The sequence below is a fragment of the Peromyscus californicus genome, unplaced genomic scaffold (assembly GCF_007827085.1).
Source record: "Peromyscus californicus insignis strain IS unplaced genomic scaffold, ASM782708v3 Scaffold_5__1_contigs__length_169319896, whole genome shotgun sequence".
NCBI lineage: Eukaryota > Metazoa > Chordata > Mammalia > Rodentia > Cricetidae > Peromyscus > Peromyscus californicus.
This window is the reverse complement of record NW_026294573.1, coordinates 95,218,429-95,234,985: the sequence shown is the minus strand read 5'-3', so window position 1 is coordinate 95,234,985 and position 16,557 is coordinate 95,218,429. Positions and strand designations below refer to the sequence as shown.

The window sequence follows — 16,557 nt, the reverse complement described above, 5'->3', positions numbered from 1 at the left end:
TGTTATTTTATCATCATTTTCATTAAAACATCCACTGAAAGTCACAAAAGGACATCTATTCTATTAGAAAGAGAATATATTGAAGCCCCCAAATTATAAAATCCTTGAGTAAAGAAATTATAGTATTTCATATATTCATGCTGTGATAATGACTATGAGTTTTCAGAGCACCAATTCTTCTCCATACCACTACCACTTAACATGGTGCAGTATAAATATTTTAGTTTGTCCATTCTTCTAAACATACCTTCTATAATTCCTCAAAAAAACATATATTATTTAGTTTTATATCTCCAGATTCAAAATTGTCATCTGTTACTTGATACTTAAATATGCATTTAAATTTAAGATGTAATAACAAAATAATCAAAGGTACTTTGATCATATCCAACTAAATATTCAGAGGCTATCAGAAAAAAATCATATTCATATTAAATATTAATTCAAATCCAGGAGCAATATGCTTAGTAAAAAGCCTTTGCTTTTAAAACACCCTCAAATGCAAATAGAAAATAACCAAAATGATTGCACTGATAATCTTAACCTTTCCAGGCAAACATTATCCTAAAAATAAAATAGTCAGTTTGGTGAAAAATCATTTCAATGGAAAGCAGCAGGATGTGCTCCCAGCAGAAAAACGCCAATTATTATTACCCCCAAAACCCAGCAACCAACAGAATAAAAGCCTCATTCAATATTGCCACACTGGTTTAGAAACCACCTTAAAGTCTCAAATTTGAGGTCAAGATGTCTGAAATAAGGTCTTTCTTTTACAATTACTAATACTTTCATTTTAGTAAACTATTTCTCTTTCTGACAAAGTGGGACAATTCACTGGCATTATCTTTTTTGAGTTGCAAGCTTCTGGCAATTTAAGCAGGGATGTCATAATCCCTAATTGAGGACCATGTATTAATTTGCAAGCTGATTTTGATAGTCAGTTAACTTATTTATACAACTTTTCCTTAAATTAATCACTTATTTTATTTCCTATCATTGAGTCACTAAAGGTTTGGGGCTTTTTTATTTGGAAGATATATAAACTTAAGCTTAAGTTTTCCTGCTTTGTAATGAAAAACAGGAAATTGACTACTGAGCTTCTCTATGCCATGGTGTTAGGAAATGTTTGTCAGAGTGTAGTTAGAGCCGCAGTCTCCTCACACTCTTTGTTGAGGCTTTTTGTTGAGGCTTTTAAAAAATCATTTTCAGAGCAGATATCAGCTCTGTTTATATTATATAATGGTTCCCCTAATTGTTTGAGGGGACAGGTTTCTAACACATTTGAGATTAACTGTAGTGGCTTGTTTTAAGAATTTGAAATGGATTCAATAATAGGATTAGATGAATTCATTTGTTGCCTAAAATTATTGATAAGCACTTCTTGAGTGGGGACCCTGGGGTTTCCCAGATTTCTGCTATTCCATGTCGACCACTTAAGTTTTCTTACGGTTTCAGTGGGAAATGTCCCCCAAAATTTCATGTTTCAGCACTTGGTCCCCAGAAGACAGTGTTCTTTTGGAAAGCTATGGGCACTTTAAGAAGTAAGACCCTTTTATTTTGTGTATGAGTACATTTAAGTGTTGCTCATATGTGTCCAGGATAGAATTGGTAGGAAAAAATGAAAGGTAAAATTGAGAAAGGTGTAGATGAAGGATGACAATCCAGTAATTCAACAATATATTGGTTTTCTGTTAGTTTCTAAGCTGTAAAGGGGGAAACGTGTCAGGGGTGTTATTTTAATCCATTCATATTTTTCCTTAGTATTGAATTTTCTAAAACTCACATTTGCAGTATATAAGAATGATGCATATGCTTTTACTCTCACTAACTCAGCCATAAATGACATCAATATTGAAATCCCAATAATGTATTTGCCTACAGCTACTAATAGTCATATACAGTTTCCATTTCCCACTACGTCTCTGGGTCTATCTGCCCAGTCCCAATGGATACATCTACAAAGCAAGTCGAAGAACCCAGTCCCAATGGATACATCTACAAAATAATTCCTAGTACACAAGGCTAAGGAATCATTGCAGGAGGGACAAAAAGATTTTAAGAGCCAGAAGATCAGGAAGTTTGCTATGAAATTGTGTCTCCTAAAACTGTTAGACACTACACCCATAAAGTCTTATCAACATGGTTGCTAAACATGACCCAAGGAAAGACAACAGCAATTGACACAACACTGTTAAAATTTTTACTTAATGTGTTGTCTCTGAAATGAGATAACTTTAATACATTTCTCATATAGAATTTATGACTAATTGTGTACATATGTAGTTTGTACATAGTTGATACTTAAAATAAAAATGAAATCACTGTGGAAAAAAAGACGTAAAACACAGCTGAAGAAGTTGGATAATGGGAGGCAGGTCTCAGGCCTTATACTTGGGCCACACTTGCAGCCTTTCTTCTCGCTCTCCCTGTCTCTCTGTGTCCTGGTCCACTGAGATATGAGGCAGCCCAGAGCCACCTCCTAGCCATGACCTCTGTCATGCTTCCCCACCATGAGCCAAAATACATGTTTGTTCCCTTGAGTTGCTTCTTGACAGGTATTTTGGTAACAGCAACAAAAGCAACTAATATAAGCCCCTTGTAGATTTACTAATATGCCTCAAAATCATCTTTTATAATTCTGTTCCTGACAACTGTAAGAGTTTTTAATTACTGCACAGATACAAAAGGTAACAAAAGAATCATGGCTGTAAAATGGAGTTTCCTTTCTATTGTCTGACTAAGAGCACTGATACTTTATGTGTAGCTGAAGTTTTGCTATGTTCCCACCTGGCACTCAGTCGGGACAAATCTTTTTCACTCGCGTCCCCCAAGTAAACACATAGAGCCTTACACTATTTACAAACTGTATGGCCGTTAGCTCAGGCTTACTACTGACTAGCTCTTTCACTTAAACTCAGCCCATTTCTGTTAATCTACATGTCACCATGTTTTCCATGGCTTTACCTGTGTGCCATTACATGCTGCTCCCTGGACGGCAGGCTGGCATCTCCTGAATCAGCCTTCCTCTTCCTAGAATTCTCCTTGTCTGCTTATCCCACCTATACTTCCTGCCTGGCTACTGGCCAATCAGCATTTTATTAAACCAGTATACAAAAGTATTATCCCACAACATTTCTCCTTTTCTGTTTAATTAAAAAGGAAGGTTTTAACTTTAACATAGTAAAATTACACATAACAAAACAGTTATCAAGCAAGAATTATAGTTACAATGTCTAGTCTATTTATATTTGACAAATTCAAAGAAAATATTCTATTTATCTTATATTTGAGTCTAAGTTTTCATATCTAACTTATCTTTTATCATAACTAAGAAAAATTATAACTATCTAGTCTTCTAACTACATCAAAGACCTCAGAAGGATATTAATATTACCTAAGTAAATAAGAAGTTCATTGTAAGGACCTTTTAAAAATCTAGAATGACAGAGACAGCTGCCCACCTGGACAGTCACAAAAAGTTCTTCTGCAATGTTGGGGCATCCATCTTCAGCCCATAGGTCTAGAGTCTCTCAGTCACTTCTCTCTGCATCCTGTAGAATGTCTGACTATTTCTTCTGCAAAGCAGGAACCTGAATTGCCTTGCAAAGTTCAGTGGTCACCTTCCTATGGGTCCTACATGTCCAGTTGATACAACATTTTGTCAAGTAGTCCAGGCAAGAACAGTTTCTTGCCCAAATGGCTATTTTTGCCAAGAAGAAGATAAATTCCATATGGAGTGTCTTCAACACCCATCTTTCTTTTTGAAGTAAATTGGTGCTGCTGGGAGAAGACATGTCTCACTGTCCAGAAAGTCTTAAGTTTTTAAAGCATTTTAAATGCCATATTCTGTAGGTCTTTGAAGTGCTTGAAGATTACCTATGTAATTAAATTATATCTATGTATACCTAGAAAACTTAACATGGCTATAAGTTTGAGTATCATAGAAGACTATTAATCTGTATTTCTTAATTACCCATTACAATTTAAATGAGTTACATAAACATAATACCTTAAATGAGAGTAGAAATATATATATATATATATACACAGTATAACAAAATTAACATTAAATTTGTATCAATAAACTAAAATCTATACCCATGTAAAACATTTTTAAACAAGTTGTTCTTTAAAAATAGGTTCAACAATCTACCCTTTTATCCTATCATATCTATATCCTATATTTCTGTATCATTATGTAAAAGTATATTTTAGGAATGGTTCCATTTTCTAATGCTGTCTGTTAAATATTATCATCTATAATTACCAACCTCAACTTTCTTTTTTAATATACCACTCTAATAATCACAGCTATTAGTTGTATTAACCTGGTTCAAAAATATATTTATAAAAGATTTAGAGACATCAACAATAAAGTGCTTCCTATTTCAAATAACAACAAAAACACAGATTCCTTTTTATACCTTCTAAGGTACCATTAGAATAATTACAAAGCTTGGTTTTAATATACATGTATATTAAAATAGAATAGTATTGCATAAGACAAAATAAGTTTCTATTAGTTAAATACATTTGTGTGAATTTCTAACTAGGGGGATTGGGCAGCATCTTGTTAATACATAGAGAAAACTCCATCTTTAGATACAGACGGGAGGCAGGTGATGGAGACAAGTAATGGAGACACGTGATGGAGAATGGGCACACTGCTCCAGGATGAACACCAGAGATACTTGAGGTACAGGACTGTGGCTAAAGTTGATCTCACATGAAGATGATAAAGGGGACACAGTAAAAGATAATTCACTTCTCATCAACATTGGAACAGAGCCTCAGGATGTGTTCCCAGAAGAATAACCCCCATTAATACTACCCAAAACCCAGCAACCAACAGAATAAAGCCTGATGCAATACTGTGACAGTGGTTTAGAAACTGCCTTAGAGTCTGAAATTTGAGGTCAAGAAGTCTGAAATGAGGTCTTTTACAATTGCAAATTGTAAAAGGAAGACCTTTGTTGTAATGTCTTGGAACACAAATTCAGGAAAAAGCCTCTTGCCTGTGACTCAGGCTGGAGCTACACTCAGTCAGAGTTCCTACCCTACCAGCTAAGTTTTTGTTTCAAAAACCACAGGAGTTAGCCACTTTTGCACATTCCCCTGTGCAGATGGCTGGATCTTTCACTTCTTTCTTCTCCTGGTGGGTTTTTGCTTTCCTTGGACCCCCTCCTTGGACTGCTGCTACACCATTATATGAATTGTCTTTGTCAGCAGATTTTGTGAGTCAATTGGGATTTCTTAAAGGGGTGAATTAGTTAAAAGAGAGTTTTTTCCCCACATTAAAAAAATGGGAAACATTTTTACAATGGAGGGAGTTTTGTCTCTGATAATATGATTGATGGTCTGAAATGGAATAATTAAATGAGAAGATAATTAATGTTGATGGGATTTATGTAATGTCAATTATAAATATTATTTGTTTCATCATTTCTGTTTAGTCATTTAAAAAGTTGGTTGATATGAATGTCAAGATGAAAGTTTTAAAGAAAACTTGTTAAAACAGATCATAGAGATATTCAGATCCAGACAGAATTTAAAGGAGAACCAATCTCAACATTGCATTATAAGGTTACAGAGAAATAGCCTAAGACTTTCAAACACACCTTAATTTACCCAGTAACCTTACAGGAACTACCAAATGATAGCTCTGCTCAAGGCTGTATAAGAGCTGATTGGACTCCTGTGCATATGTTAGATTTGAGGAGATTCAAAGAAGCAATAGTCTCTATGGTGATATTTTATTTGTACTGAAATGTGATTTTATTTGTATGTTAATAAATAAAGTTGCCTGGGGGTCAGAGCTAATAGCAAGCCATAGCAGAGCTGGGCGTTTGTGGCGCACGCCTTTAATCCCAGCACTTGGTAGGCAGAACTAGGTTGATCTCTGAATGGTCAAGGATACAGCCAGCATTGGAGACACATGACTTTAATCTCAATACTAACCATAGAAGATCTGGAGGTCTGTACAAACAGGCAGTGACGAGGTGGTCATGTGGTTGGGTTTACAACCAATGAGAAGGCAGAACAGAAAGTCTATAAAAAGACAAACACTCAGGAAGTAGGTCTCTCTTGGCTGAAGAGGCTAGCTGCAGCAGACAGGTAAGGCTCTTAGCTCTGATCTCTTGGCTTTCTTCTTTGCATTGGTTCTGTGTTTCTTATTTAATAGGATGGTTGGTTACATCTACAAGTCTCATATGTCATCCACTCACCTTTTGTGAAGCAGATGGTAAACTCGTGGTCAACTTGTAATAGAATTTTCTCTCAAGACTGCAGAAATTTGGTTACAACAGTCTTAGAGGCTTATCTTCATTACAATGGAGGACCTGGTGGAAAGATGAGGCTAAGACCATTGAACAACAAAATAGAGCTAGAGGTTTGGAAGTTCCCCAAGATCAATGTCTTGGAGAAGATGATAATGCTGATATACAAAGACAACCTTTACATGATGGCCACACCCTAGCTTTATGCCATATGGCAGTCTTGAATGCTTGGGACAGAATTGAAGAAGTAGGAAAGAAAATTGAGTCATTTACAAAAGCCATACAAGGCTCAAAAGAAACCTTCACTGATTTTGTACAAAGATTGACTTCAGCAATAAATAGAATGATATCAAATTCAGAAGCTCGACAAATAATAATTGAATCTCTGGCTTTTGAAAATGCTACTACACAATGCAAATGGGTAATTAGGCCTTTATTGGCAAGATCAGCACCCTTGGGGAATGGATTTGAGACTCAGTCAATATTGAATCTCATGACCAGGATGATGCTTGGATAGGAGAGGTGATTTCCAGAAGTTTGAAGAAAAATAGTAATGTCAAATGTTTTGATTGTGGTAAACAAGGTCATCTAAAAAGGAACTGTAAACAGGGCATTCCTAGAAATAATATTTTTTCAAAGAATGACCCCAACAGAATGTTCCTCCCTTCTGGATTATGTAGAAGGTGTGGCAAAGGCAGATGTTGGACCAACAAATATAGATAAACAAGGGAGAGACAAGGTAATCCTTTGCCTTTGCCATCAAGAAATGCACTTAGAGGCCTCTTGTGGGCCCCCATGTCAAATTCCGTCCAATCCTTTCCTGTTATCATGGAAGAAACTCCTTTGCAGAGCCGTTGAAGAACTTAATGCCTATTGTAAAAAACCATACTACTATGTGTTATAGAACAGCTTTAGAAAATAAAACAAGAATTTAAGGAGAAACCATAAATCAAAATTTATAAAGATTAGATTTAGAAACTCCCCAAAGTTAGGGTTAGGGAAGGGTTTTGTTTTTGTAATTTCAGGATAACAAAAACAACCCTCTTGAAGAATTTAAAGACCTTTGGACAAATAAGTATCCAAAGGAGAAGAAAAAACTACCCAGAAAAAATTACCAAGAAAAGAAATAATCTGACCTAATGTGCTCTCCGAAGTCTCCAAAAAGATAACAGGATCCCACAATGATGATTCCACATGGATTATGATAACACTACCAAGTTAACAAACACCACCAAAAGATTGGCTTTGGGCTACAAACGGCTCAGGACAATATTGAGATGTCTAACTGAGATGACACAGCCTCACAGACTACTCCAGTCAGGACTTGACCATAATCCTAAATTTTCTTTGTATCTCCATAAGACTACCAGTGCCCCTAATCAGCAGGAAGTAGCCTAGAAAACTATGTCCACATTCCAAAAAAATGGATTGTGGATGTTTGTCTTTGTTTAGGGGTTGGTTAAAAATTGTTTTTGATCATAGTCAATCTCTTTCTAAAAGAAAAAAGGAGGATATGATATAGAAATGTATTATATACAAATGATAGGATAAAAGGGTAGATTATTGGATCTACTCTGAAAAGAAAAAGGGAAGGATATGGATATAAGATAAAAAGGTACATTATTGAATCTACTTTTAAAAAACAGCTACTAGTTTTAAATATTTTACATTGGATTGGATTTTTGTATATTGTATACAAATTTTGTATACTGATACAAGTTGAGAGTATTTTTATTAGAACATACTGTGCAAACATTTCTAACCTTGTTCAAGGTATTGTACCTATATAACTCATTTAACAATGTGATGCAAATTTCTAGTCCTTGAAAGCAGTAGCTTGTTCCTTTGTCTCTCTGATCTTTCAGGATTTACCCCAATATCAGGCTCTCAGGTTTTTATTGAAAGACCATTTTAGTAATTCGTGTTATACCTTTGGTGTAATGTCTTCAAAATTTGGAAATTGAATGGACTTGATCCTTAATTATCTACTCAGAAAAAATTGGTAAATAACTATGAAGGTAAGTTAGAGATAACATTACACAAATATAAAAGCCTCTAAATTTACCTTCTCTGCCCCTAAATGCATTTGGGATACTGCGGCAGAATGAACAAGGTGTTCATAAAACAAAAAATGACATGGAATTCAAGAATGAATGAAACTAACCCAAGAGTACAATAAGCAGCCAGCCATACAGCAGTCATGGGAAACAAGAGCTTTAAAAAACAGATATCAGAAAATTCAGTAAAAAAGGGCACAGAATACATGTGAACATGTCAGTAAGAACTCAAGAACCCCACCATCCCCCTACCCCTCAGTGTTCATAATACTGTTTTATTTTGCACTGGTTAATACTTTTCATGGTCATCATTTACATTATTTATTTTCAATTTTAAAATAAATCCACAGGCTGGAAGGAAAGATTTTGATACTTCAGAAGTGAATGAAAATATGCACTATGACAGTGTGTAAATTCATCTGGGAGAAATGAACAAAGGATCATTAGATGTAATAGAAAGTAAAAATTAAAATATACATCTGGTCTTATAATTCTTTACACTTATGTATATAATATCAAGTTATATTACTTATAGCATGACCTCTCTACTCACAGAATTTATTAGGAAATGGACCAATGCCACCTACATAAGGTTATTTCCTTTGTCTAGAACAAAATATATTCACTGGAGAAGCATAATAAACAAACCTTGGTGTGTGTATAGCTGAGTGGTATAGGACTTACCTAAAATTTTTGAGGCCCTGAGTTGACCCTTATTTCCACAAAATAACAAAACAAAGCAAGCAAATATAAATGCAAAAAAATGAAAAATGCAACCCAGGAACTAATCCTTGTGTTGAGTTCTATTTGTTTCTTTGTGGAGGTAGTGTGTTCCCCAAAATATTGTGCTCTCTAATAAACTTATCTGGGGTCAGAGAACAGAACAGCCACAATATTAAACATAGAGGTTAGGCAGTGGTAGCATACCTTTAATCCTAGTAATCCAGAGGCAGAGATCTGCCTGGATCTCTGTGAGTTCAAGGCCACACTGGAAACAGTCAAGCATGGGGACTCACACCTTTAATCCCAGAAGTAATAATGGCAGGAGGCAGAAAGGTATTTAAAGCGTGAGGACGAGAAACTAGAGCCTGGTTAAGCTTTTAGGCTTTTGAGCAGCACTTCAGCTGAGACCCATTCAGATGAGAACTCAGAGGCTTCCAGTTTGAGGAAACAGGATCAGCTGAGGAATTGGCAAGGTGAGGTGGCTGTGGCTTGTTCTGCTTCTCTGATCTTCCAGCGTTCACCCCAATACCTGGCTCCAGGTTTGTTTTAATTAATAAGACCTTCTAACAATTCATGCTATACTTCTTAAGCTCTGATATTACTTTTTTGTATTCAAGGCTTTCAAACAGGGCTTCATCCATGGCTAATGACATGGTTCAAAGAAGTTTCTCAAGTTTCATTAACTTTACATTTCTCATAACATGTACCTTAGAATTTATTTTATACAAAAAAATGAAACAAAACTTCATACATTGGCAAAACAATAAAAGACAATGCTTGTTTTAACAGTGTCACTGACATACAAAATGTACTAAAATAAAATCCACTTGTTTGACTTACTCAGATCTTATCTTTGGCAAATATCCACACTTATGTTCTTTCCCACCATCAAAATAGAAGTATAAACCCTTGCACCAAGTTTTCTTATGCCTTTTGGCAGCTCGTAGCCTCTGTCACTGGCCCCACACACCAAGAAGATTTTTGTAAACAACCTTTCACCTTTTTTAGGATTCCTCAGGGATGTAGTCGGCATTGGATTTTTCAACCTAAAGTGATGTATTCAAGGTTCCTCCTAGATGTTGTTTGTACCAACCTACCACCTCATTTTTTTCCATGTTAGATTTACCATAATTGGTTAGTCCTCTGAGGTGTTCATGGACATTTAAGTGGTTCATTGTGAGCCTATTTGAATATTGCTGCCATGAACTTTCAGTCTTTGTGTGAAATATGCTTTCATCTCTCTTGTATAGAAATACATGAAGAAAAATTCTTACTCTTATATGAATTTGTCTAATTTCATAGGAAAAAAATTATCAAACTTCTTACCATAGTGGCTTTACTTCTTAAAGTAAATATAAGTACCTTTTAATTTTTAATCATAGTTTATAATGTCATCTCATTTGTGTTTGATTCCCAGTGAGGTCAATCATCTTTTCATATATGTGTTATCCATCCTCACATCTTCTTCCTTACAGTGTCTTTCTAAATAATTTTTTAATTTTCTCTCAAATGTAAATTTAAAACTTAAATTTTCATTCTCACATTGCCCTTTGGATACTTACAGATTTCTCATGTTGATAATGTCATTTTTGTTTTTTCTCTTAAAATATATTTCCCTAATTCAAAGTGATAAAGACTATTTTTCTACTCAGCACTTTGTAATTTTATATTTATGTTTATATCTGCAATGTAATTAGTGTTAATATTAAAAATGATGTGAGAAACTCACATACAAACTTCTGAACTTTCAATTCTCGAATATAAATGTTTGAATTCTCAACAATTTACACTTCATATATAATAAACATAATTCTGTCCTATGTTTTTGAGTGTAGCTAGAGAGACAAGTTAGTGGTTAAGAGCTTATACTGCTTTTGCAGAGGACCAGAGTTTTGTTGCAAGATGTTTGTACACTGTGTGAAGATATATTGCTGTCATTGGTGTAATAAAGAGCTGGATAGCCAATAGCTAGGCAGGAGAGAATAGACAGGCCTCCTGGGCCGAGAGAGTATTCTGGGAAGAAGAAAGGGGTTTCGCCAGCGAGACTCAGGGGAAGCAGGATGTGCAGTACAGAGAGAGGTAACAAGCCACATGCCAGAATGCAGATTAAAAATATGGGTTAATTTAAGTTATAAGAGCTAATTGGAAAGAAGTCTAAACTAAGGCAGAGGTTTCATAATTAATAACAAGTCTTTGTGTTGTTATTTAGGAGCTGGCTGTCGGTGCAAAGAAAGACTTGTTACAGAGTTTGATTCCCAGCACCTGCATCAGGAGACTCACAACTTCCTGTAACACTGTCTCCAGCGGGATCCAACGAATCTGGCACTTATGGGCACCTGCTCATGAGCATAACCCACAGACATGTAATTAAAAATGATGAAAAATAATTTAAAAATTTGGAACCAATTCTTACATGTCTAGTCTTCTGTGTGTATGCATGTGTATTTGCATGTCCATGTATTGTCACGTTCATGTGAGTATGTACATGTGTGTGCATGTATGTATGTACAGGTGTTTGGAGGACTGAGGTTGACATTGAGTTTCTCCCTCAATTGTACTTCATCTTATTTTTTGAGACTCTCTCTCTCTCTCTCTCTCTCTCTCTCTCTCTCTCTCTCTCTCTCTCTCTCTCTCTCTCTCTCCCTGACATGGCTAGATGAGGGGTCAGCAAGTCCTGAGGATCCTCCTTCTCCTCCTCAGTGCCATGATTACAGAAGTGCACAGTCATTCCCAACTTCTATGTGGGGGCTGGGAATCTAAGTCATGGTTTTATAGCAACACTTAGCTGACGTTCCCTCCCCACCCCCACACGTCTGTTCTCATTCCCACAGAATACTGTCTTAATGGCATTTGTCACAATAAAACCTGATATGAGGTGGTTTGTTTTACTCTAACAACTTTCCTTCTCCCTTCAAACCTGCTGTGGCTACTTTAGACTATTTGTATTTTCAAATAAACTTTATAAGACTGGTTTAAATTTCTAGGATAGTCTTTTGGTATCATGGTATTTCAGATGGAATTTCATTAAATCTGTTGTGCAATTAAATGAAAAATAGCAATCCCAACAATGAGGAGTTTTTAAATCCATTATCATGATATATTTCTATTGCTCTATTCAATTGTCTTCATGACTTATTTTCGGTAATAATTTTTCATTTTAATGCAATGTCATGCATATGTGTTGTCACTTTTTTTCCTAAGAATCCCTATGCTATTGCAATGGAGCTATTTTGGGTTGTGAATCTAGTCACAATTTTGCCTTCCTTTATCCTTCTCCCTTTTCCTTTTTTTAAAAAAAATAATTTTGTGGGTTTGGAGGTGGAAATTTTTGCATATTTTTTCTTACAGATCCAAGTTACTGTCTGGTTTTGAGTCTATTCATCCTGCTCTTTGTCACAGTGTGTATCTCTTAACTATAATGACTTCACACATATGTCTCTGTGTGTATGTGTGTGTGTGTGTGTGTGTGTGTGTGTGTGTGTGTGTGTGTGTGTATGTGTTAGCAAGTGTTTGTGTTTAGTTGAAGAATTCTGTCTTATCTTGCCTTATTGTTAAAAGCTTTTCTGGATACCAGATTATTGGCTGGCCTTTTTTGTTTTGTTTTGTTTTTAATGTTTGAAACATGCCATTGAAAAATATGCCATTGAAATGGCTACCAGCTCCCATTACTTCTGAAGAAGAAGTCTGTCACTAACCATACTAATGTTTCCTCATATGTAAGGTCATTTTTACTTGGCACTAAGATTCCCAATCTTCACCTAGCAGTTAAACTATAACACTGTGTCGTTTTGTGTGTGTGTTTTTATTTGGAATAAACTTTGGGGTTGCAAATTACTGTTTTCAGCCATATTTAGGGAGCTTTGGGTTACTATTTCTTCAATTCATTAGCAGAGCTGCTCAACTTTTTGACATTATAATGTGACATCATCTCCAAAGTGCTGGGCTGTGTTCCTCACCATACTGGGATGCATGCAGCCCTGAGGCCACGGATCAACTTGACATAGTTTAGTGCTTATTCCTTTGATTACTTTTTGTTCTGTCTTATTACATATTTTCTGAATCACTTTGTGTGTGTGTGTGTGTGTGTGTGTGTGTGTGTGTGTGTGTGTGTGTGTGTGTGTATTTCTGGAAGTTTTCTTTCTTCAGTATTTTCTCTTTTTGTTCCTGATGGGATAATTTCTATTAATCAATAGTTAAACTTATTTATCCCCCTTCTACTTTTTCAAATCAGCTATTATTTTTTACTCGGTTTGTATTTTTTATTTTATGTGAGTGGGTGTTTGCCTGTATGTGTGTAAGTGCATCATGGGCACTTCAATGCCCGTGGAGGCTCAATATGGTGATATTTTATTTGTATTAAAATGTTATTTGTATGTTAATAAATAAAGTTGCCCGGGGGTAAGAGCTATTAGCAAGCCATAGGAAAGCCGGGCGGTGGTGGCGTACACTTGTAATCCCAGCATTTGGTAGGCAGAGCTAGGTAAGTCTCTGTGTGTTTAGGGATATAGCCAGCATTGGATACACACGCCTTTAATCTCATTACCAACCATAGAAGACCTGGAGGTCTATACAGACAGGCAGTGATGAGGCGGTCATGTGGTTGGGTTTACAACCAATGAGAAGGCAGAACAGGAAGTCTATATAAAGACTTTAACACAGGAAGTAGCTCTCTTTCGGAGAGGTAGGATCACCGCAGGAGGAAGGGTAAGGTTTTAGCTCTTAGCTCTAACCTCTTGGCTTTCTTCTTTGCATTGGTTCTGTGTTTCTTATTTAATAAGATGGTTGGTTACATCTACAGCTCAAAGTGGACATCACCCTTTAAAGGATTTAAAAAATCTTGAAAGAACTTCCAATCCATTTTATTTAATCTTTGTTCAGCCATTAACCAAGATCATCCTAAAAGAATGGCCTTGGCTCAAAAGTTGCAGCATATTATGTAGGTGCTTCACCAGGAGGTCTGCATTCCATAGTGACAGCAAACTCTTCCTTGGAAGAGACTTGAGGGGTCCTCTACGTCCTTGAAATTAATAGAAAGAAAAAGAGAAAACATGAACTAACAGAGCTCTGGCATCAGAAAATTTGAATCCAAAAACATCTGGCATACAGTTACTTTTAAAATTGAGAATGTCATTCAGCACTTCTTACTATCATTTTAAGTCTATAATGTAAGAATGATAATTATCTTTTGGTTACCCATTGAATAAATGAGTAAAATTATTATGAGATTTAAATGATACAACACTTGGGAAGCACCTAATAAAGGGTTTAGCAAATAAATGTTCAGAGAACATATGAAAGTAACTAATTGCCTTAATTTTGGTTTATGAGAGATAAGAGACTCTAGTCCCAGCTTTGATGGGATATCTTAAATAATTCCCTTTCTCTTGTACATTTCATGCACAATAACAATACTGTGGCATGAAAATGATTCCTTCACCTTGGCGTGACTTCATTTTCTTTTTTGCTGGTTCATGGTGTCCTTTGTCCATTTTGGTATGACTGGTAGGCAAAGTCATGAGGGAAAGTCCATTCATCTTAACAAGTATACCTTTTGGCAGCGAGTCAGCAGCTTGACATAATTATGATTTTTGGCATAGGAACAACTGCTTCTGTGGTTAAGCCGCTGTCCCGAAAATCCTTCTTAAACCAGCTCTATTCTCTGGCAGTGTGCCATGCCTGAATCCACTCATACATGCGAGGAAGAATTGCTCTCAGTGATTTATCGACACAAAGTGATCTTAGCTCATTGCTGTAATTTTCCTCTCATCTATAATTGACCCTTTCATTTTAAGCCATTAAACATATTGTTGTAATTATTCTCTATTTTCAGCAAATTACATCATAATAATTATCATTCTACACTATTATTAATAGCTAAAACAATGATAATGACAATGGTAATAATAAATTTATAATAGATTCTAACTCACTTTAGTTGAGTCTGCTATTGTTTGTAAAGTCATGTTATTAAAGTAATCTTGACATATAAATGTCCAAATATGGGTTTGTTTTTCATTTTTTAGAATTAAGTATTACTTTGGAAGTTTGCATTATAGTGGCATTGTTGAGTCAGAAAACATTAACATTTTCTTTCTCTCATGTGTACATGTGTATGGTATGGGCTTGTGTGTATCTGTGTTCACAGCTGCATGAGTGTATACATGTGCAAAGGTTCGTGTATACATGTCCACACATAGAGACCAGAGATTGACAACAATTCACTGAGGCAAGGTCTTTCAATTGAAATTAAGTTTGCCTGCACAGCTAGTTTCTCTGGCCAGCTTGTTATGGGGGTCATCTGTGCCTGCCTTCTGCATGTTGGAATTAAAGACAGATAGCCAGCATTCATGTGGGTCCTGGGTATCTGATCTCCAATCCTCATATTTACTTGGGTAGGCTTTAACCATTGAACCATCACCCCAGTTCACTATGAACACTTTTAGGTTTATTTATCTTATATTATGTCTATGAGTGTTTTACCTAAATGTATGTCTGGGTAACGTGTGCAAGCTTGGTGCCCACAGAGCCAAAAGAAGACATCAGATTCCTTGGAATTGGAGTGAGGGACACTTGAAAGGCACCACGTGAAGGCTGAGAACTGAAGCCAGGTCCTCTGGAAGAGCAGCCAGTGCTCTTTTACTGCTTTGCCATCTCTCCAGCTCCATTATTACTAATGTTTTAAATACAAGATACTTATTGTAAAACTAGTATCTATGCCATATATACACATTGATAGTAATCTAGCAACTACTAACTACTACAGAAAAAAAAGAGTAGGATATTATTTTAGTAGAAAACCCTGCCAGTGAACAGATCGTTTTTATCATAAAGATATGTTCTGCTTACTTTAGCAGTGTGTGTACTAATATTGGAACAATATAAAGATTAGCATGGCCCCTTTGCAGTGATGACTTGCAAATCCATGAAACAGTCTATATTTCAGACTGTGTCTTGTAGTAATGTCAGAAGCTACACCGTAAAGTCTCAGCACTATGACTGCCTAAACATGAGTTGAACAAGGACAACAATAGACAGAAAGTGAATGGAGGAAAGTCTGTGAGGCCTCAACTCTACACAAAGTACGGTAAACAATTAAGGAATGCTGAGAGCTGGAAAAATAGTCTTTCAAAGGGAAGAGCACACCAATTGGTTATCCAATACTAAGTGGTCAGCCCTGAAAACATGCATACAAGTAACATTGTGCACACTGGGCAGGGTTCATTTATGTATTTAGGAATATATATGTTTATGTAACAACAATTCATGAATAAAGAGGTCATGAATTCAAAAGAGAGCAGGATATTTTTCTCATGGGAAAAAAAACACTTTTTATACTATGTATGCAACTACAGAAGATCAAAGCAGATGTCATTCTGATCTTAAAATATTTTAGTTTCCTGAACCAATACATATGGCTTGCTGGTAATGAATTTTTGCTTTTTGCCTTTTGTACTGTGTTAGGATTCCTGACACTATGACAGGTACCTCAGGTAAATAATGTA

General features: G+C 35.8%; 1 pseudogene; it reads left to right on the top strand.

Annotated features, from left to right (window-relative positions):
• The first annotated feature begins 15,897 nt into the window (after positions 1 to 15,897).
• On the top strand, positions 15,898 to 15,997 carry LOC128098034 (uncharacterized; annotated as a pseudogene).
• The last annotated feature ends 560 nt before the right edge of the window (positions 15,998 to 16,557 follow it).